Source organism: Silene latifolia, chromosome 1 (assembly GCF_048544455.1).
Source record: "Silene latifolia isolate original U9 population chromosome 1, ASM4854445v1, whole genome shotgun sequence".
NCBI classification, from domain to species: Eukaryota; Viridiplantae; Streptophyta; class Magnoliopsida; order Caryophyllales; family Caryophyllaceae; genus Silene; species Silene latifolia.
The window spans coordinates 162629481-162650855 of record NC_133526.1 but is presented as its reverse complement, the minus strand read 5'-3'; positions in this window follow the sequence as shown (position 1 = coordinate 162650855).

Below are 21375 nucleotides of genomic sequence, written 5' to 3'. Positions count from 1 at the left end.
TTTATGTAATTTTTGAATTATGTAATTTTACTTAGTATGGCCTTAGTTTTAATTGGTATTACCCGAAATGTATGGGAATATCGATTCGGTTGTAATTTTTATTGTGATCTCGTATCACCGTCTTGTAATTTAATAGATTTATTTTATTATAGTTACAAATGTATAATAGGAAATTATGTAATTTGTTATGTAATTTTATTCATTCCGGGGTTCCCAAAAACGGATTTCTTCAAGATGGCGATACATAAAGACGGTGTTACCTCGAGATGCATGCCACAACCGAAGTTCAAGGGACCAATGGAGTTGGTTTCCGAATATGTAATAGTTAAATAGTTTTCTATTTTAGGAAGGCCATACTAGGATTTATTTTTATGCTTTGCATTTTATTTATATGTCACATGCATCGCTAAATCGCCATAACTAAAACATGCATCCTCATCTAATCGAGTTCATCGACCGTGTCAATTAAAATTATCGTAGTTCACCGCTTTAGTTCACTTAAAACGTGATAGATAATAAATTGACATGACCTCTCGCTAAAACAATCAATTGAGACTTAGCCTTACCAAATAGTAGAAACCATGAAAACCTATTTCGCGAGGGAGTGCACTCGGCCATCCCGGGGTACAAACCTTATTACGTAGGGGAAGTGGGTGATGAATGTCTATCCACCGAATTCATGTTAATAAGGGGTATTTCGGCACACCGTGCCCTAAGTTGATATGGGTTAGGATTATGGACACATTTATTCGAAATTTGGGTTGTACTCAACGAAAGTATTCACGACGATTTCCGGATGTGTTTCGGGCTAGAGATGAATATTAATGTAAATATCATCGACCAAGAGTTCTAAAAGTAGAATCGATTAAAAGGTTAATCCACCGAGTTATGTTAATAAAGGGTATTTCGGCACACCGTGCCCTAAGTTGATATGAATTTGGGTCTTGGAATCATTTCATATAGTTGGGTAGAGGTCACTATATAAATGCTCATATCTTGTTAAATTTAATTACAAGTATGATTTAAAAAGACAAAATGTTAATATTTCCTTTCCTCCATATTTGTAGTTCATTACAATGAATCCATCAAACGCTACCGCACCGATAACTATTGAGTCTTACCACAATGTTCTTGACGACGTTTGCTCCAACAATGATTTCGACACTACTAGAGAACTTCATTTTGGGATAGGTTCGGATGGAAACCTTAACTTCATCACCTCTTATAAACCACCCACTACTACTAGATCTCGTGTGAGCCCGTCTCAGGAAGACTACCTCATACAATCTATAGGGTATTTGTCTCTGGAAGATAAAGATGCCAAAACTAGTGGGAGCTCAAGCAATCAAGTTCTTGCTTCCAAGGGCAAAAGGGTCAAGAAGAAGGGAAAGAAAGTCAAAAACTTCAAGCAAGTTAATGATGAGTGCCATTATTGCTATGGCATGGGACATTGGCTTAGGAATTGTCCCGTATATTTGCGAAATATAAGGGAAGGAATCATCACTCCAAAAGGTAAAATTCCTAAGGAAATTTATGTTATTGATATAAATTATACTTCCACTACGACATGGGTACTAGATACCGGTTGTGGTTCTCACCTTTCTAATCATTTACAGGGTTTAAGAGATGTGGAGAGGCTTAGCAAGGGAGATGTGGATCTACGCCTTGGAAATGGAGCTCGAGTAGCGGCCGAATCCAAAGGAACTTATGTTTTAGCTTTGCCTAACGGATTTGAGTTGTATTTACATAATTGTTTTTATGTGCCTACACTCTCTAAAAACATTATTTCAATCGCCATGCTAGACATGGACGGTTTTTGTTTTGTCATTAAGAACAATCGTTGTACTATTTCAAGGAACGACTTGGTTATAGGCCAAGCTTCCTCTATCAATGGCATTTACATTTTAGAGACCTCGAATCCGACTAATGATATCTATAACATTCAATCAAAGAAACTCAAATCAAGTGACCCAAGTGAAGCGTTCATTTGGCATTGTCGATTAGGTCACATAAACGAGAATCGCATCAAAAGATTAATTTCGACTAATGTGATTACACCATTTGACTATCAATCATATGGTACATGCGAATATTGCCTACTTGGCAAAATGACTCGTAATCCTTTTAGTGGTAAAGGGACGCGAGCTAGTGAACTATTGGGACTCATACACACCGATGTATGTGGACCAATGAGTATCACCGCTCGTGGTAATTATGACTACTTTATTACCTTCACCGATGATTTAAGTAGATATGGGTATATCTATTTAATGAAGTATAAGAGTGAAGCGTTTGACAAATTCAAAGAATTTCAAAACGAAGTAGAGAACCAATTGAACAAAAGGATTAAGGCACTACGATCCGATCGTGGTGGGGAGTATCTTAGCCTTGAATTTGATTCACACTTGAAAGGTTGTGGTATTATATCACAACTTACTCCACCCGGAACACCACAACTTAATGGTGTTGCCGAAAGGAGGAATCGAACCTTACTTGATATGGTTCGATCCATGATGAGTCAAACCGAGTTACCGAACTCGTTTTGGGGATTTGCAATTCAAACCGCAATAAAATCTTTGAACGTAAGTCCAACCAAAGCAACTGAAAAGACTCCATATGAGATATGGAGAGAAAAGGTTCCAAATCTATCCCATATGAAAATTTGGGGTTGTGATGCTTATGTCAAAATTAAAAATGATAACAAGTTGGCACCACGATCCGAAAAATGCATTTTTGTAGGTTATCCCATGGCCTCACGAGGCTATTACTTCTATAAGCCTCAAGAGAACAAAGTATTTGTGTCTCGCGATGCTGTCTTCCTAGAAAGTGATTTTATTTCTAGGAGACAGAGTGGGAGAAATTTTGAACTTGATGAAGTTCAAGAGCCATAAACCGAGATAGAGGCGCAGAATAAGTTCCTTCGTCATCTAACGCGGTTACTCCTCCTCCTCTTAGAAGAACGGGCCGAGTTATTCGCCATCCCGATCGATATGTGGGACTTATCGAAGAAGATGGAACACTCGATGTGTTGCTTATAGATAGTGACGAGCCCGCCACCTACAAGGCCGCAATCTCTAGTCCAAATTCCTCCTTATGGCTTGAAGCCATGAAGTCCGAAATGGATTCTATGCATGAAAACCAAGTTTGGGACTTGGTAGATTTGCCTAAAGGGGCAAGACCTCTTCAATGCAAATGGATATTCAAAGTCAAAAATGGCATAGAAGGACATGATGATGTCAAGCTAGGCTAGTGGCAAAAGGATTTACCCAAGTCCAAGGTCTCCATTATGATGAGACCTTCGCACCCGTAGCCATGCTAAGATCCATACGGATTTTGTTAGCGATTGCCGCATTTCATGATTATGAAATTTGGCAAATGGATGTCAAAACCGCTTTTCTAAATGGGCATTTAGAAGAGGAGGTGTACATGATACAACTCGAAGGTCTTGTTGATTCTAAGAATCCTAACAAAGTGTGCAAGCTTAAGAGATCCATTTATGGTCTTAAGCAAGCATCTAGAAGTTGGAATCATCGATTTGATCATGTGATAAAAGAGAATGGTTTCACTCGAAGTGTTGAGGAACCATGTTTATACATGAAATTCAGTGGGAGCAATGTTGTGTTCCTAATCTTATATGTCGATGACATACTACTCATTGGAAATGATATTCCAATGTTGTCTTCTGTTAAGAAGTGGTTAGGTAACCACTTCCAAATGAAGGATTTAGGAGAAGCACAACGCATATTAGGTATCCGGATCCATAGAGATAGATCCAAGAGGATATTGGCACTAAGTCAAGAGTCTTATGTTGATAAGATTCTTCGACGGTTCAGCATGGACAAATCCAAAAGGGGATTGGTACCTATGGTAACCGGGACGATATTGAGCAATAATCAATCTCCCTCCGAACCCCATGATGTTGAACGCATGAAGACGATCCCTTATGCTTCCTCTGTTGGATCAATCATGTACGCCATGATATGCACACGCCCTGATGTCTCGTATGCCTTGAGCATGACGAGTAGATATCAAGGAAATCCAGGTGAGAGTCACTGGATAGCCGTCAAGAACATCCTTAAGTACTTGAGAAGTACTAAGGATTCTATCCTAGTGTTTGGAGGAGACACTGAGCTGCGTGTTAATGGATACACGGACTCAAGTTTTCAAACAGATAGAGATGACATGAAATCACAAGCTGGTTTTCGGTTTCATGCTCAATGGTGGTGCCGTAAGCTGGAGAAGCTTCAAGGAAGTCAGAATCGCGGATTCTACAACGGAGGTGAGTACATTGCAAAGATCGAAGTCGCTAAGGAAGCTGTGTGGATCGTGCAATTCACGGAAGGTCTAAAAGTAGTACCTACCGCCAATGATCCCATCACTCTCTATTGTGATAATAGTGGGACGATCTTCCAAGCTAAGGAGCCGAAGTCTAGTAATAGATCTAGACATGTACTTAGAAAATATCATGTAATAAGAGATTTCATTGAAAGAAAGAAAATTGCGATTTGTAAGGTTGGGACGGATGACAACATAGCCGATCCGCTCACCAAGCCTTTATCGCAGGCTAAACATGATGGACATATGGCGTCCATGGGACTTAAACGTGTACCAAGTCTATGTTAGATTTTGAAATGAAATAAAAGTGTTGTTTTTGTTCATGTTCATAATCACATTTGTCTTTTATCTTTAATTTATACATTGTTACATCCAAACGGGTTGTGGTGACAATTGAACCCCGTTAAAGTGAACACTGATTAACATAGTATTTGCCCATAGTCACTTGTATGAGGTGACGTCTCGAAGTGACTAGAATGTGATGCGATTGATGGCAAGTTCAAGTGCCATAGAGTCATGTGAGATGACTAGTCGATCACATAGGCAGACTGTTAGGAACATTTTGTCGGGCCTAATGACCGCTTATAGAGTTCTGGCAAATTTATATAGCCTGGTCATGGCGAGAGCTGCTATAGTATTCAAATGAGTCGATTCTTTTGACTAAAGACTATTCGCCTAAGATGGCACAGTTTCAGATTAACTTTGATTTGTGTTACTACGACCTTTGTAAATGGGGTCAAATGGGCATATTTTGGGTTATGATGGTTGCGGCTAGTCGAAGGGAATGAGTGCGATAGGAATTGTCCACCCCTAGTCAGGGTCATAACAATATCTCAGGGCCACTCGAAGAGTAATGAACTGGAAATGCGTGGCCACGCTCGGAATGTATCCATGGTGGATAAATCCGGTCAATCAGTTATTCTCCAGATCGAGGAAACCACTCTCGATATGATCACTTGCAAGTACGACCTGAAAGACACCTTGCATTGAGTGGGAGATAGTAATAGGACAAGAGAATTGGTGACGCACACTTGTCGAGGACAAGTGGGAGATTGTTGGAATATGTGTCCTCCGACAATAATGCGATCACGACAGTTGATCATGATGATCACATGTTTAAGTCTCATTATAAAGAGTACAATTGGGAAGTAATTTCTTTACTGTCAACTGGTCCACACATATCGGTAATGATTGGCTGACTAGATTTTGACATTACTGTCGTGCGACGGTGGTGATCAGTTGATCCCCTAGGTCATACCTATAGGGCAACACTCTTAATTGATCATTTAATTAATCGTATAACGTTACGAGTTAATTAAATTACTTGAAAATTGACGGACGATTTTGGAAGTAAAATTTACGTATCACATTGAAATTTGATAAAATGAGATACGGTCTGAGTAATCGAATTGTATCATTGCTCAGATGAAATTATTGTTTAAGGAAATAATTAAATTTGAATGAATTATTATAAGTACAATTTGTTGTGATTTATAATTGGTAAAATATTTTGGTACAAGTAATTATGAATTACTAAAGTCGATTTTTGTACATGACGTATTTTTATTAATACGTTGATTTTTAATATGTTAAAAATACATAGCAATTTTATGTGACATGTGACAAATTGACAAATCGACAAATTGACAAAGATAAAATGGAATCCATTTTATCCTCATATGGACCGAAATATTGGGTGTGATTAACATATTCTTATAATGTTAATTAAATTAGTGGAAGATGTAATCATTTTTCTACAACTAGGCATGCATACCTAGTGTCTCTTGTGGAAGAGCACCAAGCCCATGCATTGACCTTCCTCCACCCTCCTACCCGGTTTCCCCTAGAAAAGAACAAAGGGTCTTTTGTTTAAAAATTGATCATTCACCATATGCATGTGTGTGTGATAATTTTCATTCATTCATCTTATCAAAAATATTTTAGAGAGAGATAAAAATATTTTTTTTTCTTCCTTCCTCTTTCTCCTACCCGGTTTTAGGAGCTAAGACCAAATTATTTTGGGTCATTTTTCCTTACAAATTAATATTGTACTAGTATTTATAATATTGGTTTTAATTAAGAGTGTGCTTTGGGTATAAATCCTTGGGAGAGATCCTACACTTGGGTCTTTGTTCATCCAAAAGGAAAGCTCAAGAACAAGAGAGAAGGAGATCTCTCTTGTGCCCTAAAACCAAAAATCCAATGTAAGGATGGAAGATTCTTCTCTTATTTTGATTATAGTTTGCATGCATAAGATCATTTATTAATTTTATGACAAATTAAATTAAAACATATATGAGTATGTTAAGTATATAGATCTACTTTTCTTTCAAGAATGAGGGTCTTCACTAGGCATCCCCCCAAATTGACTTCTCTAAACTAGTTGTATGAATGCGGATTTGGCAATGAAATTACCGGTTAAATGTTGTGGTGTAGGAGTACCATTTGGTAGGTTCTCCTCGGTTGGTACGGAATGTGATGAAAATTTAGGCATTGTGGGTTGATTTTGTGGTTGGTTTTGTATTGGGTTATCCTCTCCTTCTCTTGCAAAAGAGTTGGTAAACTCAATATTATTTGGTTGAATGTCCACAATCTCACCAATACCTCTCAAAGTATTTATAGCAAGTCTTCTATTTTTGGTCAAAGTTCTTTCAATTTCAAGATCAATGGGTAACAAGTTACCTTGTGATCTCCTAGACATGCAAAATATCAAACAACTCGAAAACAATTAGAACAAACCTTAAGGAGTTTAACTTCCCTAAGGTAAAGAAAGACACAACTAAAAACAATTAAAGAAAATCAAATCAAGTTAACACCGTCCCCGGCAACGGCGCCATTTTTGGTTGTTATTCTAAAACTCGTCGTCAAAAGTTACTCAACCAAAACAATATTTATAACTTCACAAACTACTCTTAGTAAAGAGGCAAGTAAAGGTCGGATCCCAAGGGACGGGTATTGATGTAGGATTTTCAATTGCAAATGGTTGTGTCTAAGGGTGTCACAATTTGGGTTGAGATAGGAGATCAACTAAACTAATCAACAATATAAAAGTAAATCAATAAAAACAAGCAAGATGATTAAAATGAGATGTAAACAATTGATTAAAAGCGCTAGGGTGTCATGGGTTCATAGGGGATTCATGGGATTTGATCATACAAACATATTCTCTACTAGATGCAAGCACTTATTATTGTGATGGGATCGAGTTAGTGTATATCTTACAATCCCTAAGAAGGTTTGGGTCCCGGAGCCGAATCGATTAGATTGTACAACACCTACAAGTCGACTTAATCCTTCCTATCCAACTATATGCATGGTCTAATGAGACTCGAGTTGGTTTGTGTCTTACAAGTCTCATTGAAAAGATAAGTGATGGGTAAAAAATGCAAGGATTCATAGGCTCGCATTTCATCAAACATAACATGTGCATAAGTTGGAATCACAACAAGCAAGCAAATTAATTATGAAAACATATTAGATTAAGCATGAATCAATCCCCATGTTGGTTTTTCCTAATTCCCCATTAACCTTAGCTATGGAAACTACTCACTCATTATCAAGTTTAACATGCTAATAAGGTTGTCAGTCATACTAGCAAGGCAAAACATGATTAACAAATGGAAATGATTAACAATAATTAAAAGATTTAAGGGAGAATTATACCTATGAAGTGATTCCAAATAATAAAGCAAAGAATAATAGAAGTACTTGATGATTGATGGAAGGTTGTCAATCCTCCAAATAAACCCAAATAATCTTCTAATTACCCAAAATAAATGATGAACAATAGAGAAATTAAGGAAAGATTAAGAAATGAGATTTGTATTAAGACTAAATTAAGAGTTGATTACAAGATTAAGCTGAGATTACTAATTGATTACAACTTGATTAAGAGAGTATTAAGATTTCTTAAGACTTGATGCTAATCTAGGTAGTACAAAGGGGTATTTATATTAAAGATTAGGTACAAAAATTAGGGTTACTAAGGGTTTAAATGACTATTAAGACCCTTAAGAAAAGTTGAGGAAGTGCTCCTCTCCAAGGAGATGCGCATCTCCGTTTTGCTAGTCCAGCATGGATATGCTCGTCCCGAGCGTCTAGGAAACTGGCACGGTGGTTCCTGTAAGAAGATCCGAGCGGATCACTGAGGGAGACGCTCGGATTGTGAGGCTTCAAGACGAGCGTCTTGCTGTCGGGACGCTCAGATTGCTGGGCAGGAAGACGCTCGGATTGGCAGCGATCCGCTCGGATCCTGGGTCAGACACTTTTCTTCTCTTCTTTCCTCAACAATCCGCGGGGATCTTGTTGAGGATGTAAGGATCCTTTCATCATTGCCCAATCTACTTTATTATCTACATAGGCCTTCTAGTATCGTCTTCCCTTTGATGTTTGGTCATTGAATGCGATCAATTTAGCTCCATTTTGCCATGAAAATGCAAGGTTTGCACTCCTCTCCTACCAAGGAAACAAAACCTCAAAGAATATGCAAAATGGGAAACTAAAGATAGTAAATGACCCAATTATGCACTTTAAAGCATAGGAACGAGGCTAATCTGGGGACTAAATGTGCTCAAATATGAGTCACATCAGGAGATATGATGTAACATCTCGTATTTTGGACATTTTTATGATAATTTAATAATAAAAGTACCTCATAATCAATTTAGTTTGAGTTATTATTTCGGCTATTTGGATGTTTTGGGTGAACTTCGGGGACGAAGTTCTTTTTATGGAGGGAGGACTGTAATACCCCGTATTTAAGACGGAATAATTATATTAAAATGTATTTTAAAAGGTATTTAATAATTATATAAATTAGATAATTAAGTTGTAAGATGGAAATAAAATAATTAAATAATGTTGAGTCGGGAATTGTTGTAGCACGTGTGGCTCGTATGACACGGGTTATGGAGACGGAAGTATAATAATACAATACTACTAATAATACGTAATAATAATAGTAAAACAATAATAATAAAGGTAATTGGAAATTGGAAATTGGAAATTGGAAATTGGAAATTGGAAATTGGAAATTAGGAAGTTTCCTCCCTCTTTCCTTCCTACAACTATATAAGCAAGTCATACCTACCTCATAAGAGCTATACAATCATAAAACACAAATAATTCACTAGAGGTGAAGGGAGAAAGATCTAGAGGACAAAATTAGAGGAATTTCATAAAAGTTATCGTCTCAAGGTAAGACCGTCTTATAATTTATTTATCTCGCATTATTCAATACAATCCTCGTATATACACCGCATAGGCTGCCGTAGATTACATCGTTGACCCTAAGACCTGTCGTGGACCACCGTGACCTTAGTGGGATCATCCTTGACCCTCGTTGACCACCGTGGTTGGTGTTTAGGGTGTTTTAAAGGGGGGAAGTCGTATGGGTCTAGACGGGTTTATGACCCTTGTTATGACTCGACTAGACTTGGGACTAGATTGCTTGGACTCATCATAGTTGGGCGACGCTAAAGGTGGCGATAAGGTGGTTGTAAGTGGTGGTTTGTGCGGTGGTTGTCGAAAATTGCATAATTGTTGGTGTTTGTGTCGTGTTACCTTAAAACCGGTTGTGGGGTTGTCGTGCTTGACCATGGCCTGACCTGGGGATTGGCGACGACTGGTGGGACCACCGTGGGTCAAGGGAGACCACGGTGGTGGCTACTGGTTGTGTGTGGTGGTGGTTTAAGAGTTGTGGGTGTTATTGGTATTGTTGTTGTTGTTGTCAGGTAAGAGAGCGAGTTAGGGCGTGTATTTGTGAGTTGTTGGTGGTGGCTTGGCTAGTGGTTAAGGGGTGTTTGGGTGCGTCGGGTTACTGGCTGGCGGTGGCTGTGTCAGGTGGCGTCAGTGGTGTCCTGGTAGTGTCGGTATAGGCGGGTTAAGGGTGGATGGTTGAACACGGGTTCAAACCGTGTTTTGTGGGTGATGTGGGTTAGTTGTTGACGGGGTTAACATGGGTTTTAATGGGTAACTAGTATAGATCCCGCGCAATGCGCGGTATATATAGAGTATTTTTTTAGGGTGTTATTAATAATGGAAAACTAAAGTTATGAAAGATATATTTTTTTTGTCACCAAGTTAATGGTAATTATGCAATTTATTCTCTAAAATTATAAATATTGGATTTAATGAAAAATTTACCAACTTAGTTTATAGTTTAGCTTTAATTTTATTTTATTTTGATGAAAAAATCATAATTTTAAATTTAATTATAAGAATAATTTTTAATTATAAAATTATATTTTAATGAAAAGATAATAGTTTAAAGAAAGTTTTACTTGTTTCTTTATTTAGATAGAAGCATTTGGAGGGAAAATTAAGAGAATTTTTATTCTCTTAGTAGTAAGGGGATGAAAGATTTAGTTATTTGTCGTTTATAATTTGATACCTATGTTATTTTATTTTAATTAAAGAAGTATAATTTAGAATTGATTGAAATTATTATAGTTTGATGAAAAGAATACTAATTTGATGAAAAAATTTGTTTAATGAAAGAAATATTTATTTCCATATTTGAGTCGGTGTACTTTGGTGGGAAAAAATTTCAGAATGCCTATTCTCTTAGTAGACAGGGAATTCCCTTTGACATATATTTTTACAACAATGATTGAGAATTCCCTTTGTTATATACTTTTACATTATATTTTACAGTGACATTATTCATTTAGGCATGACATATATTTAATTTTAGCAACGATTTAGGTGTGACATATATTTAATTATAGCAATAATTTTAGAGTATATTTTTTATATTCTTACAATATATTTTACAATGCCATTATTCATTTAGGCGTGACATATATTTAATTATAGGAATGATTTAGGTGTGACATATATTTAATTATAGCAATGATTTTAGAGTATATTTTTTATAGATTATAATGTTATGCGGGAAAAAACGTAGAGACTCCTATTGATTTAATAAATAGGGGATTGTGTTTTGTTTGTTAAACGGGATTTTACATTATTATTATACGGGAATATAATTCACGTAATTAAATTATAATTAGTTGAATTACTTAAGTGAATCGAATAATTAGTAATTAAATTATAATATTGTATTTAAGTGACGGATTTGAAGTGGAGTTCTTTTGATTATTATTCTTTGGAGTACGTTATTGGATTATACCTGCTGAGGTAGGTTATCTACTCAACTTGAATATGCTTTTATGATAATTAATATATGTATGTTGATTGGAATTGAATATTGATTGTTGGATGATTATTGACGAGAATTGTTTTTGTTAGATCACTTAGAATGGACATTCACTATTTATTATTCGTTTTATTTAATTTCTGCTGCAGTTGTATTTTATTTAGTTACACTTATTTATTTTGGAACAATGTAATAAGGTCAGTTAACGTTATATTTAATTAAAGTACCGTGGTTTCATTTACCTTTGCAATCACTACCTCAGGCAACTGAGATGGTAAAACTTTCATTTATCTATGAATACCTAGTAAAGACTCTTAAATAAATGGGCGTGTTACGGCTTAGAGAACCGAAAATTCAAGGGTACAACATAGCATTTCTTCTTTTTTTCAATTATTTTATGGGTGTTTTTTTATATGGTACCTCCTATTTATATGAATTCCACATATTATCCCTTTTTTTATATAAATATCACTGATATCCCTAAGCTTAATGAAAATTTCATTCACTAAATAGTCTAATCCACCTCTTTTAAATGTTTAATTGATGTTGTTTCTATAGATTTTTTGGGCAATAATTTGTCAAATCAATAATGTTAATATCGTTTCTCAATCGTAAACATAATTTCCTTACAAAATTTAACTTGTTAAAAAGTTGATTTCTATTCGTTTGGGTATTATACAAATTATTTAGTAAGTTGAAGTGCATCAATCATGCATAGTTTTTAGAATACATAGGAAGCTACGTAGAAATTTCGAAAACACAAGGATACACCTATCTAAAATGGAGCCATTCTATCTAAGAACTAGGATTTCACTTTCGCTTTTCCCCGAACTAACATAATCCATTTAGTATGCATAAATCCGTGCTCGTAGTTAGTAATATTTAGATCACACGACCGGAAAGATAAAACAAGGTAAGCCATACGCACCCGTTCACCACTTTTTTTCTCAACTCTTCTCACCTTCTGGGTGAGATAAGTTACGTTTAGGTAGGACTCACCATGTAAAAAAAACCTTTTCTTTTTTCTGAAAGTCTCAATATTGAACTTACCGTGCAAGGAAGAGTACATTGACATGAGTTTATTCTTGAACAAAGAATGTGAATCCTCGTTGTTACATAACAAATTAAACTCAAACATTGCAATGGAAAATGAGAGATTTCAAAAACTTTAATAATAAAAGCTGCGAAACCACTAAATCATTAAACCGAAACATGAGGTTAGAAAGTTTTTATATCAAATACAACCTTTATGAATACAAGGGATCCTAATCCCTTGATAAAGCACAAATAAAATACTAAATACGAGGCAAAACTATAATGAGTAGGATTAACGGTTGTAAGTACAACGCTCGCTATAGCTCACTCATTAAAACTTTGTGGAGGCACCGAATTCAACCTGTTAATTCAGTTGGGGCTAACTCGAGGTTCTCCCAGCCATATTACATCATAATTAAGCAATGAAGTAAGAAACGAGTAAACAAGTTAACATGTGAATCATGTGAGAATAATAAGTAAAGAATAAGCGGTAAAAACTTAAACAAGTCATTCCATGCCAAGAAGGTAACAGATGCATCATGTGATAATAATCAATAGCAAAAATTTAATCCAACAACCTCATCATATGACATACATATGCCAACATATACAATGAGTCATGTGAGTACAAGAGAAAAGAGAGTAAGCAAGATAAAAGCATATCGGAATTAAGAGGCTTGCATCTCACCCTTAGTGCTCAATAGGCCCAAACGACATCAACGTAAGCAAGATAAAAGCATATACAGTCAAATGCCAAATCGTTGGGATAACGTTTCCTAATGTGACACTGTAACATTCCGAGTCTAAACTTGGAAATAGGCTCAAAGGTGACTTATATTATATACACACAAACCAAGACATAACTCTCACTGTAAAGTTTACATTCAAAGCGGGCATAACTATCATGACAAGACTCAATCCTCCTGGTAGGGCTGTGATAATTTTCCGTCCTTAGTCTAAACCTGATGCCAAAATCTCCAGATAATATTTCTTGATTCGACATGCGATGACGTCTCACATCCACAACTCCAAACATGGCCTACACGACAAAGGTAGAGCAACCCACAATCTGGAAACATACCCACACAATATGACCAAAAGTATGAATCATCCGGAAATATGGCCTACACGACATCACCAAAGGTCTAGAAGAGGCGAAAAAATAACTCACGTAGAGAATCAATGCATAATGACACTACCTTGCACAAGTACAATATTTGACGGTCAGTTCGATGCTAAGAGACCACCTCCCAACAACGTCCGCGTACTCGATCACACTAGCACAAATTAGATGAATACCACAGATAGATGCCCGGGTCAGTGGTATGCTTAATATGTGTGAGACAGATTGTACAAGTATCCGGTTCAGAGGTAAGCCTCACATGTCCTAGATACTAGTTACAAGGACTCGGCTAAGTGATATCTGAACATGATCGAGACACTACCCAAAATCATCCATCGACGTACTCTCACCACTTAGACTTTAGGTCAAAAAGAAATGAGGGCACATAATGAATGAGAGATTGGCTAAACCAAAATAAACATGAATCCAATTACCATTCGAGGTAAACATGTCGTACTTTCATCCAACACCCAAAAATTGTCAATTATCATGTGAATAGGTCATAAACAGTATTATAATGTTAAAAAAGTTATAATACATCACATATATAAATTAGAACATATATTAGAGGTATAAACAATGAAACAATATAAGAACAAGCACCAATCTAGTTGGACCCGTGATAGCCGAGTTTTAACGTCAATTCCCGATATCAAAAACTATTTGTAAAACCCAATAAAAGTAGTATTTATCGGGGTCGAACCACAAGGATGGCGGGGGTCTCTACCTAGCTCGTTCAAGTCTCAATTTATCCTAAACAAATAAAAGAGGTTGTTGAATATAAACTAATATACAAACTAGATATGAAAATAAGCTAAGATAAAGAGTAATTGATCAAAGATGGGAAAACCTAGAGCCTTTGGGTTCACTTGGGTAATTGAGCATGAAACAAGGTTAAAACAAGATATGAGTTATAACTATGGCCAAGAGTTTATGACCAGTTTCTAGGTCACCTTAAGTTCATCAACAAATTTTTATTTGGTTGAGATAAACTCATCACACACATAACACATAGACCTTTTAATAGCCTAAGCACCAAGATAGATCATCCAATAGAAAAGGGGCGCCAAGATAAGCCAAACATGTGAGGAAAATGTTCAAACTTTTATTCAAGCATTCCTACTAACACTTCATGTGCATGAAAATGAAGACCAACAAACCACCCAAATCTATATGTTAAGCACCCAAATTCACACCCATTGACAACCCAAGATCCCCCTAAGTGACAGGGCTGTCGTGTACCTATCAAAAATAAACTAACTAAACTAACTATATAGCTAGGGAAGTCAGGTCGATCTCCTCAAGGAGGCAAGATATCTGTAAAAATCCATCTATTTGGTCACAAATGGGGGGGTTGTTTAAATTGGTTTTATAAACTAAAAGTATAAAAGGAAGAAAAATAAAGAAAGAGCAATAAAGGCAGAAAAATAGCTTTAAACTATCAAATAGAGAAGGGACATGTCAGGATTTCGGTTCACTACGGTAGTCCAGTGACTCAACTGTAAACAACTTAGACAAATTAATGCGAGACGGATATGGAAAGGTCCTTCCGGTCCACTTTCTATCCTAAATTACCACTAACTTAACTTCCGTCCTCGCTAGGGTAGTCTACTGTTCATAGCAGGCCTATTTAGTCCAATCTTCCGATCCAGGATTAAATTTAGCCAGATTAAAAGGGTGACTCAGAAGCGTGCACTCAACTAAGTCGGTAAAATACAGTTAAATTGCTATGGTGACAGAATCTCACAATTAATTCATCTAACTTATTCACTACATCGTCACATTTCTACCGTAGATCCCTTAATCCCAACATGAAACAAGTTTAGCTACTCATATTGCTATTATTACTATCAATACTAACAGCAAGTAAATAACCAACAATCAACATAATAAAATAATAATAAAATTGCATAAAAAGGTAATTAGGGCAGAAATTAAATGAAGCAAAACAAACAATGAAAGCAAATGAAAGATAGATTATTATTAATAAAGGAGAAAGAGATTACAATCGCGAGAATCCGGCGTAAAGAACGACAAAATCCGAGCAAAATAACCCCGAAAGTAAAGTTACAGTGAAGGATGAAAGCAACGCAGTCTTTACTGTGAATAAAAATGATGAAAGATAGATGATAATGAATGATGAAAATTCTGAATGTCTAAAACCTAGTTAACGTAAGTTTAAATAGAAAATAAACTAAGTTCAATGACTAAAACAAGTTCACGGACTAATTAAAGCCCACGAAACCAAAAACCACTCGATCGAGTAGCATAAAACCACTCGATCGAGCAAAACTCCAGAAAATTTACTCGATCGAGTAGAATAGTTACTCGATCGAGTAACCTCTCTTTCCAGCACTTCTTGATCGAGTATAAAAGCGCTCGATCGATCAACCAATGACGTAGAAACCATTCGATCGAGTAATAAAACCACTCGATCGAATGTTCTTCCTTCAAATCAGCTTAAACTCGTGCCCGACTGCCTCGTAAACCGTGCCTTCACGCATTCCAATGCAGAAACTCACTCCGGAAAATCCCGTCTCCTCAAAATGCATGCAAAAAGGACGAAAAATGGTACGATTCCACTACTTTCGCGTTCATTTCTACAAAATGGACAAAACGAACCAAAGTAGCCAATTCGGGGGCAAAATGCGATATAAACAGTATGAAAGTACATAGAAATACGTGCTAAAATAGGCTAAAAAGACTATATAAAATGCACGTATCAAATCTCCCCAAACCGAACCTTTACTCGTCCTCGAGTAAACTAAAATGCAACTAATGGAACGGAAATGAAAACTCAGAGCTAGCTTTACTTATCTACTTGAACCAATTTAATGCAACAAAAATTAACAGTTATAGCTAAGCAGTCAATACGCAAACGAGTTATAAGCTGTTCAGAAATATAGCCAACCTATCGACCTTGCAAGACCAACAAAATCGGACTCTCACGTGGTCACTCTTCTCTCATGAAGCAAAGGGTGAATGTTATATGTAAACGAGAGAAGGAATGACAGTCACTCACCTAACTGCGACCTGCATAGCATGCATGCAACAAAAATGAAAGACAATTCAAGTACTAATGCACACACTCCAACCAATAATGTCCGTCACAGCCGAGGGCTTACAAATAATATGGGAATAGTGAGGTTCAGGTGAGAAAGGGCAAAACAAGTTATGGTAATGTGGAGGTAAAAGCATCAAGCTAGTTCCTAATAGGACCATATAAAACCATTTGAATCTCAACTGACTGAAAAATAAAGTACAAGTGCCCTTTATTTGGCACACAGCTCACTAATCTCATACACAATCTCCTCAAAAATATGGAATAAGAATGGAGGAGTTAGACGGTCACAAACTTCCCTTTTTTAACACCGTCTAAATGAACAAACTGAAACAAATCAATTATTTTTCAAACTTTTTTTTTTCTTTTTACGTGAAACATAACTCTTTTTTTTCATTTTTTCTTTTCTTTTTTTTTCATTTTTTCACGTTTTTCCTTTTTTTTCTTTCTTTTTTTTTCAATTCTTTTTTTTTTTTCTCCTTCCTCCATTTCCACCAACTCCAATCGTATACAAACGGGCCAAACTGCAGACGGAAAAATGTACCACAAAAGGACATACTAAACTAGCTTGACTAGGCAGGCTCAGTTTGGGATGTAGCTAATGGGTCAAAAAGGCAAGTTTTGGCTTAAGTGGAGCTAAATGGGTGAAAAATATAAGGAAAAGGAAAAATTTGCAAGCACCTCCCTGCATGTGACACCGACCACAAACCCGAATGTGTGCATTTGACAAGAAATCGAATGTCATAAAAGTGCAAAAATGATGAACATGCTATGCAAGGAGTACTACTCTCAATTCCCAATGAACTGGTCATGAATGTCACCAGTTATGGGCTCTAAACCTCAGAAATTGTAAAGTAGATTGCCAATTTATCAGGTCAAGTCTAAACAGTCAGCTATATTTGAACAGAAACTCGTAGACTATGCGTATGACAAAGCTAATAACTACCAAAAGAAGTGCAAGGCTCAAGTAAAATGACAAGTTATAGTGCAATATCATCACGGAAATCAACCGTTCCGACTCAACCTATATGCAAAAATAAACGTGAATATTTTTGAATTTTTGAAATTTTCTAATTTTTTTTTTTGGTTTTTTTTTTTTGATTTTTTTTTATGAAATAAATAAACAATGCAAGCTGAAATAAATAAACGTGAATGCAAAACAAATGCAAATGCAGACTCAAAAGGATGCAATACCCTCCCCCAAATCAAAACGGACAACGCCCTCATTGTCCTCCAGCATACACCAGCAGATATATACAAGGGAACGGGAATATACAACCAATAAAGAATAAAAATAATAAAATAAAAAGGAGACAAAAATAAAAGAGTGAGATGTACATACAAAACACGAACTTCCCCAAACCAGCCAAAAAATTGGGGAAGTGAGTAGACCAGCAGCTACTCGTCAGCCTCCTCGTCGCTGTCACGCACGTACTCCACCGTCACCCTGAAGTCCGGGTCTACCTCCTGCTCTCTCCTCCTCCTCTGCTCAGCTCGAGCTCTCTCCGCTGCCACCGCCGGGTCCTCGTCCTCGTCCTCCTCCTCCTCCTCCTCCTCCTCAGCAGACTCCGGGTACCCCTCAGCTGGGTACCGGTAAAAGGAAGGGTGTGGCCAACCCTCTGGGATCGGACGGTGTCGCCTCAAGTGGTACTCATATAGAGGGAACAAAGTCAAAGCTATGTCCCGCTCCATACGAGCATGTCTCTCTGCAATCTCAACTAACAAACCGTCACGGCGCCCTAGGTCCATGACCGAGGACGCCTCAAAGGGTGGTGGAGGTACAAAGTTAGCTGGTAGGACCGGTTGTGCTTGTGTATTGGTCTGGTCGGCAGGTGCGGGAGTAGGAGTAGGGATCAAGATGGGTGTAGGAGTGGTCGTGGAAGGCTGGCCGCTCCGAGAAGGTGTGGACCCCTCTCCAGTCTCAAGTCTACGCCACTTCTTAGCGGCGGGTAAAGTAGTAGGTGGTCGGACCTGGAGGTGGTAGTCAGGTAGAGGTGGAAGTCGGGCGCCCCATGCGACAGTAGGCAAAGGGGCTAGACGGGGGAGAGTGGTGCAAGGTAAGTCCACGGACAAGGAACCGTCTATCTTCCATGTCCGGTAGTCTGTGGTCAGCCAATGCTGAGAGTGCATGGCATCTAGACTCAGAAACGTCTCTCCCTCGAGGTACGGTAAGTCACGAGGCCAGACAGGGAAAAGGGAACGGGCAAGAATGGTGACTATGCCACCGCAGACAATAGATCCCGTGACCTTCTCCCCCTGGGCCTGGAAGTACTGGGCAGTCAGATAGGCAATGTTGAGGGTAAAAGGACCCTCGCAGTCAATGTTCAGGTAACCGCCTAAGATGGAGAGCTCATTGTTGTTGATGTTGTTTGGCTCCCTACGGCCAAAAATGGTGCTCCCCATCAGTCTAAGAAAGTAACGGGCAGGGGGAAGGTGGACCTGTGCGAGCTTTCGCTCGGGAAAGGTGATCTGGGCCAAGGTCCGCCAAAGCTAACGAATGACCTTCCTAGGGGCAGCAGTGTCGCCCGTAAAGGAAAGGTCGAGTCGGGTACCGAACTCCTCCAAAGTCATCGAAAAAGTCCGGTTGAACAACCGGAATGACACGATACGAGTAGTGGGGGCAGCGTCGTGTGCCCCGGAGGAGAAGGTGAAGGAGCAGAGGAACTCAAGACTCAGCTCCAGAAAGGTGTGGCCACTCATAGTAATGAGTCCGGCCATCCCCGTGCCCCGTAAAAGCTCACAAACTGACTCGTAGAAACCGAGTCTCTCAAGTGCCGGTTTATCTAAGAACTGGGTAGGTAAAAACTCACAGCCAACGAGGTTATAAAACCTCTTACGATGTACACCGTTAACGAAAATTACCTGCGGGTACTCCGGGTGGGAGTCGAGGGAGTCGTCCTCTTGGACAGTGACCGTGCCAGAAGGAGCAACAGAAGTAGAAGTACTCGGAGCTGGCGTAGAACGAGCACGTCCACGACCTCGGCCCCGGCCTCTAGAACTCAAAGTAGAAGCCCGTCCAGTAACGGTGCGAGGAACTAGAGCCGCTCTGAAAGCAGTTGCAGCTGCAGGTGAGTCCGTCGTGGTGGAAGTAGAAGTTGTGGCTACTGTGACCACCACTGAAGAAGAAAGACTAGCAGGAGTGGTGGTGGCTGTGACTAAGGTAGCAGCTGAAACAGGGCTAGCAGCAGTGCTAGCAGGCGTAAAAACTGTACCGGCAGCAGAGACTAAGAACACAGGGGCTGCGGTACTAACAGAAGTGGAGGCGGTAGTAACAGCAGGGACCACCGTCTCAGGCAAGGATGGACTAGAAGTCGAGCTAGTGGAGGGCAGAGAGCTAGAATCCATCCTGAATAAAAAGGGCAGGGGAATTGATAAGAAAATAGCAGCTAAACAGCATGAAAATCAGCATGAAAATTCCCATAACCAGTCGAAAAATTCGACCTTCAGCACATAAATTCCCAACACTCCTCAAAAATTTCGAATAGTAGCGGGTGAACAGCGACAGGGGCGGGGTAACAGCAACAATGGCAGCAAATTTGGCGACAATTAGAGCAAATTAAGGATACCCAGCAGTGCAAACTAAGTGACAGTCGAAAAATTTCGACTGAAACTACCCTTAATCGCAATTTTCTCGCACAAATTCGAACTAAGCACGTAAAAATCAATGAGGCATGGGAATTAAGCATCAAGTAGTGTAAATTAAACATGGAATCGAAATTTAGTCGAAAATTTCGACCCAAAACTGAAATCGAAACCCTAATTCCTAATACACTTCATAAAAGGCATAATTAAGGAAATTAAAATGCAATGAGGTGTGGGAATTACTTACTTGATGCTAGAGATCCTACAAATTGCAATTAATCGACAAAGAGCAAGCAGAAAAGGCGATTTTTGATCGAAAAGACGCAAACCCTAATCCCACTAATAAACCGCGTAAAACAGCACAGATCAAGGGGAAAACAGAGGGCTTTGAATGATTAATTAAAAAAGAGCAAAATGTAGGTGATGAATTTGGTAAATGGGCAAAAAATATGGGGGATTTGGGGTGTTTTTGTCGCAAAATAGGAAGGGTGTCGAAAATTTTTGGGGTAAAATGAAATAAGAAACAAAACTAAGGAAGTTAAAGAAAACTCCCTGCGTGTCATTTCCCATTTCACTCGATCGAGTGGTTTAGAACTGCTCGATCGAGGACTTCATGGATCCATCTACTCGATCGAGTAGAAATTTACTCGATCGAGAACTCCCCTTTTCTGCTTTACTCGATCGAGTAATATGGAATCACTCGATCGAACACATTTCACCCGATCGAGTACAAAAAGTACTCGATCGAGCTCTTTTCCTCGTGTAAGCTCTTGAATTCGTCATTCTTCCTTTGAATTTGCGTAAAATTCCCCAAACCTGCATAAAAACACTTGCAAAAATATCCCAAAATACCAAATACGCAAAGTAACAGTCTATAGTCTCTAATCTACACTAAAAAAATTGTCTAAATTCTAATTGTCCTAATTAAAAGCAATAAATAAAATTCAACGGGAAATTTAAAAAAAAAATTGTTTTTACAAAATGGTACACGGGGCATTTCCCCGCTCACTTCCCAAGGCAATTCAGTAGCCCCTTGGAGGACTCCTGACTGGAGGACGTCATCTCAGCAACATTGATTGT